This window comes from Protopterus annectens, chromosome 6.part0 (assembly GCF_019279795.1).
Source record: "Protopterus annectens isolate FY-2018-M chromosome 6.part0, PAN1.0, whole genome shotgun sequence".
Lineage (NCBI taxonomy): Eukaryota > Metazoa > Chordata > Ceratodontiformes > Protopteridae > Protopterus > Protopterus annectens.
In genome coordinates this window covers 589,819,825-589,834,786 of record NC_056737.1, presented here as the reverse complement: position 1 = coordinate 589,834,786, position 14,962 = coordinate 589,819,825, and positions in this window count along the sequence as shown.

Sequence of the window (14,962 nt, the reverse complement as noted above, 5' to 3'; positions counted from 1 at the left end):
AGGACAGTATGAGACCCTGCAGACTTCTTAGATGTATCTCCTTTTGAGGAACATTTTGGTTCATAAAAGTTTCCTGTTCCACAGTGACAGCATTTGACGTTCAGTGATTATTCAAGTTAACAGTTTGCCACATCAAATGCAAACTTAAAATTTTGGTAGTCAAATATTTCAGACCAGGCTTTTGTAACATCTACCTTAGATATCTAAAATTATTTACTTTACTTTCATTAGCAAATCTATTACATTATATTTGCTTGATGGCAGAAGAAGGCGACCAGCCTTTCTAGTCCACTGTTTAAGTACATTTAACAGTTTACCTTCTATCCATCCTTTCATTCTGCATACCTCTTCTATGTGTCACATGCCTTGCTTTGTGTCTCTGAGTGATTCTTCTCAACAATCCATTCAGGAAGTGCATTCTTTGGGCACACAGCCTTCCTGATAAAGCAATACTTTCACAGATCCATGGAGTATTTGGCTCATAAAGAGTGCTGCCTTTGCTTCTTCCCTGTTTATCTCTGTCCTTTCTCTCTTTTCATGCTAACCCCTTCATATATCCCTGTTATGACCATATGTACCCATATTGTGTTCCCCTGTCCCTTCTGACCTCTAGTGAGAAGAGGACTAGCTCCTCCAGTCTCTGATCATACTCTTTCCCCATCATCCAGCATTCTGTCTTTCTGTTGAAATCCATCCAGTGGACTGATATCCCTCTCTTTATATGCTTGTAAACAAACAAACCAGAAAAAGGTCACACAGACAAAACATTTAGTAAACATTGCAAGAAATGCCTAGCTAAGCTAGAGTCTTCACTTTGTAATACTTTAAAACTGTTGTAGTGGAGGCCCATAGGATATATACAAATGACCCATTAAAGGCATGCAATGTTTCAGCTACATGGCTTCTGAATGCCCATGACTTTTTACTTTTTAAGTCTTTATGGGTACATTCAGGCCAATAAAGCCAAACCTCACTAGCTGTAGACAAACATGATTCAGCCTTTTTTTTACCTTGTCAGTACAGTTTAAGTGGATTACTTGACTATACTTTAGAAACACATGTTGTGGTTTATCATGGTTTGCAAGTACGGGGACATTGCTTCCTTACTTCTTGAGTCTTTTCACCTGAGCATAAACTCTGGCACTCTTACTTGCTACTACTACACTCCCAAGCTCCAGATGGTACAGTCCAAATGTGTAAAGAGTGTTACTTTCTGTTCCTCCTCTGCCAGTGTCACATTCACTAAATTCAGGTTGTTACTCCATACCAGGGTTGTTGACCCCATACTGCAATACTCTGCTTTTTCCAGCAATGAACCTCAACAAATATCTTTAATCTAACATAATCAGCCTTTCCAAGTCTTTATTTAGACTCTTTCTTGCATTCTGTACTCCTTCATATGTCTGTATGCCATCCACAAAGACGCTGGTCCTAATTTCTATTCTCTCAACTACACTTGAATCACAGTTAAGGAGGAGAATCAGACTCAGAGATAACCCCTGCAGTACTGCACTGATCACTTCTATTACTTCAGCCTGAGTCCCCCCATATCCACAGTCATCTCTGTCCTGCACTGCAGCCTCACTATAGCTTATTTCCTTAGATTGAGTCCTGTTCTCAGCCCCTGCAGTCATTTTAGTAGCTACTTGTACGAACTGAGTCAGCGAATTTCCTGCAGTCTATGAAGAAAATATCAAATGGTATTCAGCTTTAACTCCTTCACTAAACTGATCAGGCTTGACAGATAGCTCTTTTTGGCATCAGCCAATGATTGTTGTTCTGGAGATTGTTGACCTTTGAGAAAGCAAGCAGCTGTTCCCCCTCTTGACTTTCCCCATCACCACTGTAAAGCTAGTAAGCTTGTAGTCCTCAGATTTCTCCTGTTTTTTGTTGTACAAAGGAAGAACTTTTGCCATTTTTCAATTCTCATATACTTCTGTACCAGCTAAGGCTCTTACCACCCCTATAGTGCCTTTTTTTTAGGCAGTGTTCCAAAGACCAAAATTCCACAGTAACAGCTACAAACAAATGCAATCTGAGGGTCATGCTGCTCAATGCTAGAAGTCTAAATTTCAAGATGCACTCGCTCGAAGCTCTCCTCAAAATGGAGAATGTCGATATATGTGCTGTAATGACCTGGTTTAAAGAGGCAGAAAGCAACCCTGCGCTCCCAGGCTACAACTCATTCCATACCTTTCAGCCCCAGAATAAGGCTGGAAGCTCCAAAGGCGGTGGTGTCTCCATATTCTCAAAGGATACACACACCTCTAGACTGGTAGCCCAGCATAATGCATCTGAGATACTTCAGGTACAACTAACACTGGGTAAGATGGCGATACGAGTCATAACCTGCTACAGAACCTCAACCATGTCCCTAGACTCTTACTCCAAGTTCCTAAGCACCCTGGAGTCTATCAAGGTCCAAATCAATACTCTCATACAGGATGACTTCAACTACCTGTCCATTAACTGGGAAAATGATTCAAATACCAATGTACAGGCTCAATGTTGTTGTTGTTGTTGTTGTGTCTTTTGGCTTTTCCCGGTTAGGGGTTGCCACAGTGGAACTCCGGTCCACTAATGATTGGCAGTAGATTTTTACGTGCTGAGTTGCCGGCCCTGACACACAACCTTCAACAAAGGTATGCCCATTCACGCATGTCTCCACACTGGAGATGCTCTACCTGAGAATCGAACAGGACAACGTCTTACTGTGAGGCAACAACGCTACCGCAGCACCACCACCGCAGTACAGGCCCAATACTTTCTGTAATTTATCAATTCCAATGATCTGGGCCATCTCATTCTGACCCCCACTAGAGGAAGCAACATCCTCGACCTGGTTATCACCAACATGGGAGACCATTGCTCCACACCTATAGTCAATTCCTCCCTGGTTAAATCCGACCACAAAACTGATCACTATGGAAATCTCCATCTCACGTACAACCCCTGCTAAGTTGACCACCCTGAAAAACTTCTCTAAAGCCGACTCTGGGCTGCTAAAAACAGAGATGGCTAACTTCTCGGCATCTATGCCAATGGAAAATAGCTGTACAACTGCAGAATCATACACCAATGCAGTGTACAAGCACGTATACAAATGCATGGACCTTGCTATACCAAATAGAACTAAGACACTCTCCTCCAAAAAAAGGAAGCCAATCTGGTGGTCTCCAGCCATCAATAAACTCTACAACAGTGGGAAGACACTGTTGCAGAAAAAATAAAGTCACAAGATAGGAAACCTCCCTTATCAGTCTCAACCAAAAGCTGAGATCCCTTATCAAATCCTCTAAAGCCAGCTATGATGGCAGAATTGCAACTGACACCAAAAACAACCACAAAGCCTTCTATAGCTATATCAAAAACCTCCAAGGCAATACCCAGATTTGCTCTGAGTTATTGCACAATGGCACCTCCTATACTGAGCCAACAGATATAGCCAACATAGAGGGCGACAGATCCAGTGCCAACTTTACCCCACCCCCCAAGGGCCCTATCACAATACCAGAAGAAAGCCTGATACCCACCATTTCTGTGGCACAGGTAAAAGCTGCATTGTCCAAGACCAAGAATACAGCATCCATGACCTGATAATAGCCCTGGCTGTGTTCTACATGAGCTACAAAATGAACTGGCACCACATCTGTGTGCCCTGTTCAATCACAGCCTTACCTCAGGCAATGTCCCTAATGAATGGCACACTGCTACAGTCATCCCGCTCCATAAAGAGGGAGCAACTACAGACCCTGTTAACTATTGCCCCATTAGTCTGATGAGTCTGGTATGTAAAGCTATGGGGTGCATCATCATGGACCTGCTTAACAAAGATATAGGCAATCTCCAAACTCTTGACTCCACACAGTTTGGCTTTGTCAAGTGGAGATCCTGGCTGCTGAACCTGGTTGACGTCTTCAAGGCAGTCACCAAGGATGTGGATGAGGGTAAGGCTCAGAGGATACAGCCTACCTCGACCTGGCCAAGGCCTTTGATACCATTCCCCACTTAGGTATCATTGATAAACTCAGCAAACTAGGCATCAACCCTTACATGACTAGGTGGGTTGCAAATTGGCTCACAGATAGGACCCACAGAGTGAAAGTTGCGGATTCCAAGTTAGACTGTCAACCAGTCACGAGTGGAGTCCCACGGGGCTCAGTCATGGGCCCTCTCCTGTTTGGCATCTACTTCTCAGAAGTCCAGGCCAACACAGAAGGACTCTGGCTGACCAAGTTCACTGATGACTGCAAGCTAGGAGACATTATCAACTCCCCAAGTGATGTAGACATCCTACAAAAGGGCCTCTCAGAGACCAATGACTGGTGTCAGAACCATGGGCTGAAGCGTAACACCAAAAAATGTGTTATCTTCCCCTTTGGAAAAAACTCAGTTCTCACAAATTACCACATTGATGGGAGCCCACTAAACACTGAAAGGACCATAAGATATCTGGGCACCCAGGTTGATAGCCACCTCACCTTTGACCACCACATTGCTACTGTGGTCAGAAAGTCCTTCTATGTGACACATCTTATAACCCAAGGTTTTGGATCCAGGAAGAAAAATGTCGTCATCCCTCATTAGACCAATTATCGAATATAATGCCTTGTTTGGCATGTACCTGACCAGACACCTACAACAGCTGGAGAGGCCACAAAAGAACCTCACAAAAAAGATCCTAGGCCTTAAAAACATGTCCTACATGGACAGACTCAAGAATCTTAAGCTGTTCTCAGTCTCTTATTGTCTACTTAGAGGTGATCTCTGCTTGACTTACAAAGCCATGTCCGACCCAGCCCTACTTGAAATGCTACACCTAAAGAAATCCCAATCCCCCTGTGCCATACACTCCAGAGATCACAACCTCATTACCACAATTAACAGAACATGCTGGAGGGACAGGTTCATTTCCCAAAGACTGCCCATACTCTGGAATAAGCTTCCCATTCATGTTAAGCAGATCACCTCGCTGGCCCTCTTCAAGAGAAATCTTGATGAGTGGGTGGGTAACAGAAATTTCACCCCAGGGATCACTCCAGTTGCCCTACTGGATAGGGGGACTGTGAACTAACATCAGGTGGCACTGTGCTTGGGCAATTTATTTGGGCTAGGCTTGTAAAGGCTCCAGGGCCATTAGCCTAGTACACACCTATAAACCTATGAACCAATTAATAATCTGTTGAAGATCTCAGTCAGAAGATCTGTCAGCAAACTAGGCAGATTCTTGACAACACTGGGAGGTACTCAGCTAAAGTCTAGGGACCTACCTCTTGAAATATGGTGGTATCATTTCCTGAAGGTGCTGTGCAAAACTGTTCTATTAATTTTACAATGCTAGTCTATAAAGTATAGTTACATAGATAATACATTGGAAATATGAATCCAAAATGTTATGATATATTCCAGTTGTGGTTGTTTGCATTTCCATTGAAAAATCATATAATAAAAAAAATATGCATTGGATTTTCTGGCTGATTTCCAGTGAGCGAATCTCTGCCTCAGGTCAGGGAATGACATACTCCTGCAGCTGTGGGAAAAGTATGAAACAGGTGAACTAATGGGCTGGGGTATTCATAAACTTAGTAATAGGGAAGTAAGAGTGAGGTGTACTGATATGCTGGAATATTCATAAACACAGTGAATAGTAAACGTATGAGTGGGGTGTGCAGACACTGTGGCGTATTGATAAGCATAGTGATAGGAAAAGCATGAGGAAGGTGTAATGACGGGCCAGGGTATTTGTAAACACAGTGGTAGGAAAAGTATGAGTGAGGTGTACCTGTACTCATGGGCTTGGGTATTCATAAGCATAGTCATAGAAAACACGAGTGAGGTTTACTAATGGGCTGGGGTACTCATAAGCATAGTGATAAGAAAAGAGTGGGATGTACTGATTCAGGGGTAGGGTATTCATAGGCATGGTTTGTAACTGGATTAATGTATTCTGTACACTGAGCTTAACTCTCCTTCTGTTTTTTATTGTGATTCATAGACATGGATTGTGCTAACGAACAGTGGCATACAGAAGACTAACAGCTTCTGTGAATGGCATACAGGTATGTATAGCACACCATTAGCAAATAGTGGTGTGTTATGCACACCAGTACTACAGCTGGAGGAGTCGCTGTGTAGCATGACAGTGCTAAAAGTTGTCCAGAAGCATTTCTCTCACAAGGGTGCTCAGTTTCATTTTTAGAAACAACAGTAAGATAAGTGTTTAAACCTTATTATAGTCTGCCCAGCAAGGCACATGACTGCAACCTCTCTTCTTGCCTTTAAAAGCTGACTGCATTAAAAGAGAAGCCTCATCAATCTAGCCCAAATGTTTACTAAAATACTCTTTCTAAAAATGTTTTTTTTAAATACTGACTGAAAAGTCTTTATGATCATGCAGTGTATTTGTATGATGCAATGTTTTAATAGATGAGCAAGGTGGCATCACCCAAACAAGTCTCAAAAGCCTAATATACGCTTAAATATTTTTTCCTTCAACTTGTCAGCATGTGCATGTTGACAATGAGATCTCTAAAGAGAACAAAGATATCTTGAAGTAATGCTTTCTATAGGTGAGCTACTACAAGTAACTGAACCGATATATGATTCAAAAGTTAATGCTCTGATAAGTGTGTGTCCTTTTATGGTAACATTGATTAATAAATACTATACGTGAATTCTTGGTGTATTTTCTGAAGGATATACATGAGTTTGGGCCTGAAGGATGTGGGACTTTATGCTATGCATTATAACTTTTTATTTATTTTTTTATATGGTTATTGTGTAAAGCAACTGGCATGTGTCCTTTTCACCTATGATCTGGGCCATGAGGTAGACAAATTTAGATACGCATATCAAATAAAAACAAAAAAACTAAATACATAGATGCAAATACAATGGGACAACTCGTATGGAAGCAGGGATATTAAAGGACATCAAAGTTCAGAGAATGAAAGATGTAAACTGAGCGATACTACAGTTTCTATCAGTTACATAAATTAATACACCATGCAGGCAATACTACATTATGGAGCAACATTAAGTACTTAAAGACAAAAGCAGCAACAGTGCTATAAAGAGGAAAATGAGACAGTCAAGCATTTACAAATGTGATATCTTTTAACCATAACAGAGTTTGCCATAACTCTAAAAAAACATAAGCATTCTGTAAAAGTATTGCACAAAACTGTGTCAAAAACAACTCTTGTTAATGCTGATAAAGATAACTGAAAATTGTGCTAGTCAACAAAAGTCTACTGCCTTGCATTGCTGGTTGCCTGCGGGTAGCTATCTAGGTCACGAGCCATTATTCTCTGTGCTTTTAGGTGACTAAAGAGTTTACACATAGACTGACTATAATCCTGTTTATTGCTGATATCAGTCAGGAGCCTGGTCCATGTGGCTGGTGAAATTTTACTGAAGGCTTTCTTACCCTGGCAAAACCAAAAGTGACAGGAGTGTGGTGTACTGACAAGTCAGGAGTATTCGTAAGCATGGCGATAGATCATGTGACTTGAGAATGGTAGCAGCGAGGTTTACACTAGAGACTGTGGTGCAGTAATTAGGCTGGAAAATTGTAAATGTCATGGAGGTTAATAGTAACTCCATTTTGGACATTACAGACAGCTAGCTGTCTTTTTAACTTACAGTGATGTACTTATATCCAGGTAATGACTGACAGATTCTGCTTTTTTGTGGTTTCAAGGATGGCTGTATTGGTTGACGAGATTATGGCAATTTTAGGGGTGGCATATTCAATTTTAGGTATCAGGAGATGCAAACCTGTGAATTTCTTTATATGTGATGCTTGTCAATTTTCCAGACATTAAAATGAAGGGATGGTTTGCATACAAGGTTAGTTGAATTTGTAGGAGGTCCCAATTATGGCTGTCAATGATGACTGTGAAATAAATATGATCCAGTACTGACTACTGTGATATGCCAGCAGGTTCATTGTTTTGGTGAACAAGCTCAAGACCTAAGAGCTTGATGCCCTGGATTCCATGCTGGAACCTCTGGGTGCTGAAGTAGTCATCTACTTGATGCTCTGGATATTTTGTAATCTGTGGTGGTACTGTATTGTCTTTGGGATAAGAAGTTGTCATATTCTATGGTGTGTTGTAACCTGTGAATACTCATGTAGTCATCTGCTTGATTTCCTGGATCCCATGTTGGAATTTGTGATGCCATGTGGTCATGTGCTTGATGTCCTTGATCTCAAAATTCGTCTGGTTCCCTAAATCAACCAGAATCTCTTATAAAAAATTAATACTTCTAAAAGAAAAAGGTGGATTGAGCCTCCCCGATTTTAGTCTTTACTATAATATAATAAATGCAAGCTGTTTAATCCAAATTGTGAACTATGAACCATTGGTCGATACATGGACCCCAATCTGGGTCAAAATCTGGTGCAAATATATACAATCACTCAAATTAAGTCCTCACTCTATCCCATATTTAATGCTTGACAATGAATACAAATCTAAAATTCTACCTACATTAAAAAATAAAATTAATATCTTTCAAGCATTGCTACATTCTATTAATCTACAGGATACTCTTCTTGTTCTCCAACCAATTCATCTACACCCAAATATAAAAATTAATAATAAAATGATAGACCTACCTAACTTTCCTATAATTACAATTTATTAATAAAACAAAAATTTGCAAACACCAAAGTGAGTGAACAAGACGTAACTCTAGCACAATCAGTTATCAAAATCCTTTCCCTTAGGAACAAAATGATATCTCATGCCTACAAGCTCTTGATAAACATCAAATATCAACAATCGCTCCTAGACTCCAATTACTGGGATGACATTCAAGGTGAAATTTCTACTGAGTCCAGATATGAAGTTATTCGGAATACTCTTAGTCTAACCCCTTTCAAGAATCTGATTTAGACCCAACTTATGATCAATAGTAACTCCTACTATACTCATGCGGTTCTATTAAAATTTGAGTATAACAAAAACCTAACATGTCATTTTTGTTCCCTCCAGCATGCAGATTTACTCCACCCCCTGGATTCAGCAAGCTCTGCATGGAGTGCAAGAATAGTGCAAGAGCTGCTGCACGCAATATGGTCGACGAGCGATCCAAAAACGATCTCCCAGGACGTGCATGAGCGCTCCTACACTTTTCCTGCACGGACACCACTGCTATATGCTAATTACCCCATTTGCTGGTGAAAACCATGCAAATGAAGTAAATTAGCAATCCAGGAAGCAGGCAGGCATCTGTGCAGGAACAGTATAACCTGCAGAAATGTATTCGGTTAACAACCAAATACGTTTCTGCAAATTACAAAACGGAGGCATGACAGCTCCAAAGAAAGCATGTATTCAATTTAGTAGGTATGCCAAATGTCCAAATATATGGCCACTGGCATGAGAAATAGTTGCAAAATTAAAAAAAATAACTTTTATTTTTTTGGCCGATTTCGGCCATTTAAGCGTAGGGCAGAGGTGCGCAAATGGGATCGCCCCGAAAATAAGAAAAAAAAGTTGGAAATAAGCTTTTAAACCCAAATCAGCATTTTGCCATGATAGTCAATGGCATGCATAAGACAACAATACCAGGGAATAGTGGTTGCTAAGGGGGAAGGTTCAGTGTGAGTGTGGTAACTATGAATTAACATTCTATTTTATGTAAATGAGGGGATTGATACTGAATCAGATTTCCTCTCAGTGTTAGCTTGCACCCAGCCGTGTAAGTGCAGCAACACCATGGTATAAGTATAAGAGGTAGATGACCTCATAAGGGCAAGTGTCATGCATGCTGTAAGCTTATTGGAGCTCTGTGGCTTGTGTTTGCCCTTAGCTAAGCACAGCTAAGGAAAGGGGTGTGTCTGAGGCTGCCTAGCAGTGTTTACATTGCCTAAACGGATGTGTGTGCCGCGCATCAGGTTTAAAAAAAAAAAAAAAAAAAAAAAAAACAGCTTTGTTCACATATGAGCCCTGGGTATGTGCTCAGGGGCTTAAACAGGAAGGCATTGGTAAGGGAAAACAGTAGTAGAAAGGCAATCAAGGAGAACTAGCATAACTGGCAGGTGAAATGTATCAGAATCAACCAATAACACATGGAACAGCTAGCATACTACTATAAACTATGCAAACACCTTCCAGTCTGTTTTTTTTTCACAAAATCTACACCACCAGTGTACACAGACGGGGAAATTTTACCTGACAAAACTAAGAAAATGTTAGGGCTGCTGTTGCTCTCATATATCAATATGTGGAAGAGGCTAAAGTTGATGAGGATGTGAATACTGATGACCAACCCACAGTGAGGAGAAGGAGAAGAGTGTACAGACCCAGGGTAACCTACCAGGGGCTACATGAGCTGGAGATAGTGGAGCACTATAGGGTAGACAGGGACAGTCTATAGCAAATTGTTGAGCTATGCTGGCCATGCCTCACACACAGAACCAACAGAGGGGAACCCATCCCAGTGGATACCAAGGTATGTGTAGGCTTAAGAATACTAGCCACAGGTACCTTCCATACGGCAATTGTGGATATCATGGGGATCTCACAGGCATCATCATCCAGGGTACTCCACCAGTTCTTGGATGCCATGTTAGCACATGCCGGTGAGCACATATATTTCTTCAACACCCGTGAGGCGTTAACCAGCAATATGCATCTCTCCCACCAAATAGCAGAATAACCTGAGGTAGTGGGTGCTATAGACTGCATGCACATACACATCAAAGCACCACCCGGTGAGCGGAGTAGGGTCTACATAAAACGCAAGGGCTTCCCCTCCATCAACTGCCAGGTCATGTGTGATACCCAGGGCATTGTCTTGAATGTGTGCGCTGGCAGTCCTGGAAGCTATCATGACTCCCACATCTGGCATATGACGCAGCTGTACCAGTCATTTGCCAGTGGGGACATCCCATATGGCTACCTTGTGGGGGATGCTGGTTATGCACTGGAGCCATGGCTGATGACACCAATCAGAAATGCACACACACACCCAAACAAGAACTCCATAATGAGGCACACGCACAAACGAGAATCATAACAGAGCATGTATTTGGGATGCTCAAGTCACAGTTCCGCTGCGTGGACATACCCGGTGGAGTATTGCAGTACTCTCCAGCTGCATGTACACAAATGTTCGTAGTAAGTGCCATGCTACACAATATGATCCTGCAGAAACAGCTGTAGCAGAAATAGCATGGGGAAAGGCCACACAGCCCCCCCACCATTGCCAAGGCTATCACAGGCACAGAGGGACTCAGAGGAGGAACAACCTGAGCTTGCCCATGTAGGCAGAAGGAGGCATGCCCAGTATGCCCAGGCTTTGTCAAAGAGGCAACGCATGGCACATACACTGACACGGTAGGAACCCAGGGAATGACACATCTCTCTGACTCGCACATACAGTAAAAGGGATGCCAAACATGACACTACCTGTGCTTTACCATGTATAGGGAATGTACTATGTGCATCTGATATAGTCAGCCCTCCAGCACCATCCTCAGTACTGGCACAGCCACAAGGTAAGTCACTCTTCCTATCAGTTGCTGAATGGAGTAGTATGTTCTGATAGTTGTATCTATGGTATGGACATGAGCATGGAAATGAATCGGGTGGCTGAATGGGATGACAGCAGATAGTGGACACCTATATGGGCAGCATGAAATCCATAACAAATACTGGTGTCAACATACTAGGCAGTACTAGACAAGGTGACAAATCCCACTGCAGTACATGTGGTGACCCAAATGTGTGTCCATAGGACACACACACATGCATGTCAGTGAGGCTCACATACCTAATACCAGCCTCAGCCAGCAGGACAGGTGTAGATGGCCATAAAGAAAGGCTGGACTAAGGCCTCCAATTAATGGCAATGGTGAACAGCCCCCCTCCAGACCTACACAGACAGACTACAACAGGTCTGGCAGTTGTATGTTAGTTCTGAAGGGTAAGAAGTCTGAAACTGAAATGTAGGTCAATAAAACCTAAGATCTGTACTCTACTGATATGCCTCCAGTCTGCATGATAGGTCATAATTCAGAATGAAATGGAAGCCAGCAAAGTACCTGAAATACTAGTACAGTCATAGCAAATGTTTAAAGTCGTCAGGTGTGCCCACTCCCACAATCCTATGTAGAAATGCAGTAACATGACTGAGTGGGTTTAATAACAGTGGAGTACAGATTACCTGAGCTGGCCCAATTTACAGGATAGATTGTTGCATGTGTACAATATGCAGGGCTCTGTGTGTTAGGTTGTTGTGTGTTCAATATTGTCTGGAAGTGGTCAGCATGTAGGCATGCAGGGTTGTGTCCCAGTGGCCTATGGCCAGTACTGTTGATGACAGGGCCATGTTCCAACAACTGTAGTGCCAACCACAATACTTCTCAGCAATACCCATGTCAGCAGTCGTCCATACTCACTGTCCAGATGTCAATATCTGTCACCGTCTGAAAGATGGACATGCCATGAATGTGGGCCCAGGCATACACACAGTACACTGGTGGAAGTACCTTTGACAGAGTACATAAAATGTAACTGTCAACTGCACACACCTTTGGAATTGTACATACAGGTTAGCAGCACATTAGTTATCTGTGTAGTATGGAATACTGATGTAGTCTGGCCAATCAGTGGCAGACCACAAAAGACACAGTTATGAAGTAATGAGAGACTGCCTATGTCCCCGCACAAGGCAGCATAAGGGGAATGTCTGTGAGTCAGCTGCAAGAAGCTTCCATATCACACAGGCACTCAGCTCACTCCATCAGCCACAGGTTTATCACAGGTCATACCCTTGCTGTTGGGAATGAGTACAATATGACCCCCACTTCTGTGTGGGAATACCCGCAGGATGCAGCATGCTGAAGAGGTGTCCCATGCAGGTGTGTCCCTAGCTGTAAGCAGCACCCTGCCAGCATCCAGACCAATGGATTAATATGGACAGGAACTATTGCCATTAACACCTCACACACTTACCCTGTCACCTCAGGGGAATCCAGTGGCTTGCAGCCTGGGAATGTAGGAGTGACAGAATGCACTGGCCTGCTACAGATGGTCTGCATCACTAACAAATGGCCTACAGTCTGTCAAAGGCCTGTGCCTTACCCATAGTGTCAATGTATGTTATCTCATGGGGTCCCAACTAACAACATAACACAGACAACAGAACACAAATGCAAGGCCATGTTAACAAATCCCAGTAGCATGTTCACCATGTAATACTGCATGAACTGTGGACCAACCCCTAAATACTGCTGGGATGAAGGGACAACTATAGGGATACTTCTCAGATATTGGTCGCATAATGTTAGGAAGAGGATAGAATAACAGAGTGGGGGGTATAGAAGCATGGACGTCATGGAGTGTGTGAAGTCTGAAACTCTGATGTGTGCCCATACTACCCCTGTCTGCAAACCCAATAATGGGTGGCTACAAACCTGCTTGTAAACCACAATGTGAAGGGGAACTGACCAGATATATAGGCCCTGCCTCTGGGTAACCAGGGTGAATCTGTACAGCTAAGAGGTATGGACACAGCAGGATATGGCCATTCTGTTATGTCGATATATGTACAAGAAGGGGATCCTCAGCCACCACAGTACCAAGGTGCTGGACCATTTACACAGACCCATCAGCAAGTGTCTGCAGCTACCCCTTCAGAATGGCATGAGTGTGCAAGAATATGTAGACTATAGACCACAATACTGGACACAGCTTCATTCATCTTGTATTTCTCAGGAAATAACTGTGAGCAAATAAGTATATCTGTCAGTAGCTGATGACATAATACATCACAGTGTAAAACAGTACATATGTCTGAATATCTCTGCTAACTGCTAATATCAACCATGTAACACAAGCAGCACAGACACAATAGTTACAGTATCCCACTATCTGTCACCCATTGTGACTCCATATTGTCAACCTATCTACAGATATCCTGCAGAAACAGCTTGCTAGCTGTAGGTGTTGAACACCAAACCTGGGACTGGAGTACAACCTACCTGGAATGGATTCACACACACAAAATACAGAAGGTCATACTGGGCATGCTTCTACACTTAGAGAAATGAAGCCCATGTCTGATAACACAGTGGACTATACATATCTGCCAGTCGCAGATGTCTGTGCACAAACACCACATTGTACATCATTCATGCTTTGCACACACATTGGATAGGAATACACACACATATCCCAGGCCAACACACTATAATATGTCAAACACACACAAACACAGATGTGGGGAAGAGAGACACAGACAGTGACAGAGAGATTTCCATCATGAGGCCTGTACCACCCACCGCAGATCCAGTTGGCCGATATCACATGATGTGCTGATGTCAATCACTGTAGACATTGCTTTTGGTAGCCCTCAACCCTATAGTGTCTCTGGTGCTTGTGATAACTGTGTAACATGATAGTACAAATCAGTATTCATCTAGCATTTGTATACCCAGTCCTGTCAAATGTAAAGCTGTGTGAGGCTGTGTGTGTGTGTGTGTGTGTGTGTGTGTGTTTCCAGAGGAATTGTTTATGGCCATTCATTGCCCATGTTAGCACTCCTGCTGATGTCAGTCACCTTGAAATAACCCTCTGGCCAAGTCTGAGCCTGATAAGCTGCATAGAGCTTGTGATACATGTGTAGTACTGTTGTGTAGAAAACTAGTTAGGTAGGAGTTCTAATCCCAGACCTACCAACTATGAAAGTGTGTGTGTGTGTGTGTGTGTGTGTGTGTGTGTGTGTGTGTGTGTGTGTGTGTGTGTGTGTGTGTGTGTGTGTGTGTGGGCGTGTGTGGAGATTAATGATTTTGAGGCCATTCACAGTCACTACACCTCTCATTGCCCTACTTTAGCATGCCTGCTGATGTCAGTCACCTTGAAATAACCGTTTGGACAAGTGCCAGCCCCATAAGCTCCATGGCACTTGTGATAATTGCGTAATGCTATAGTGTAGCATGCTTTTT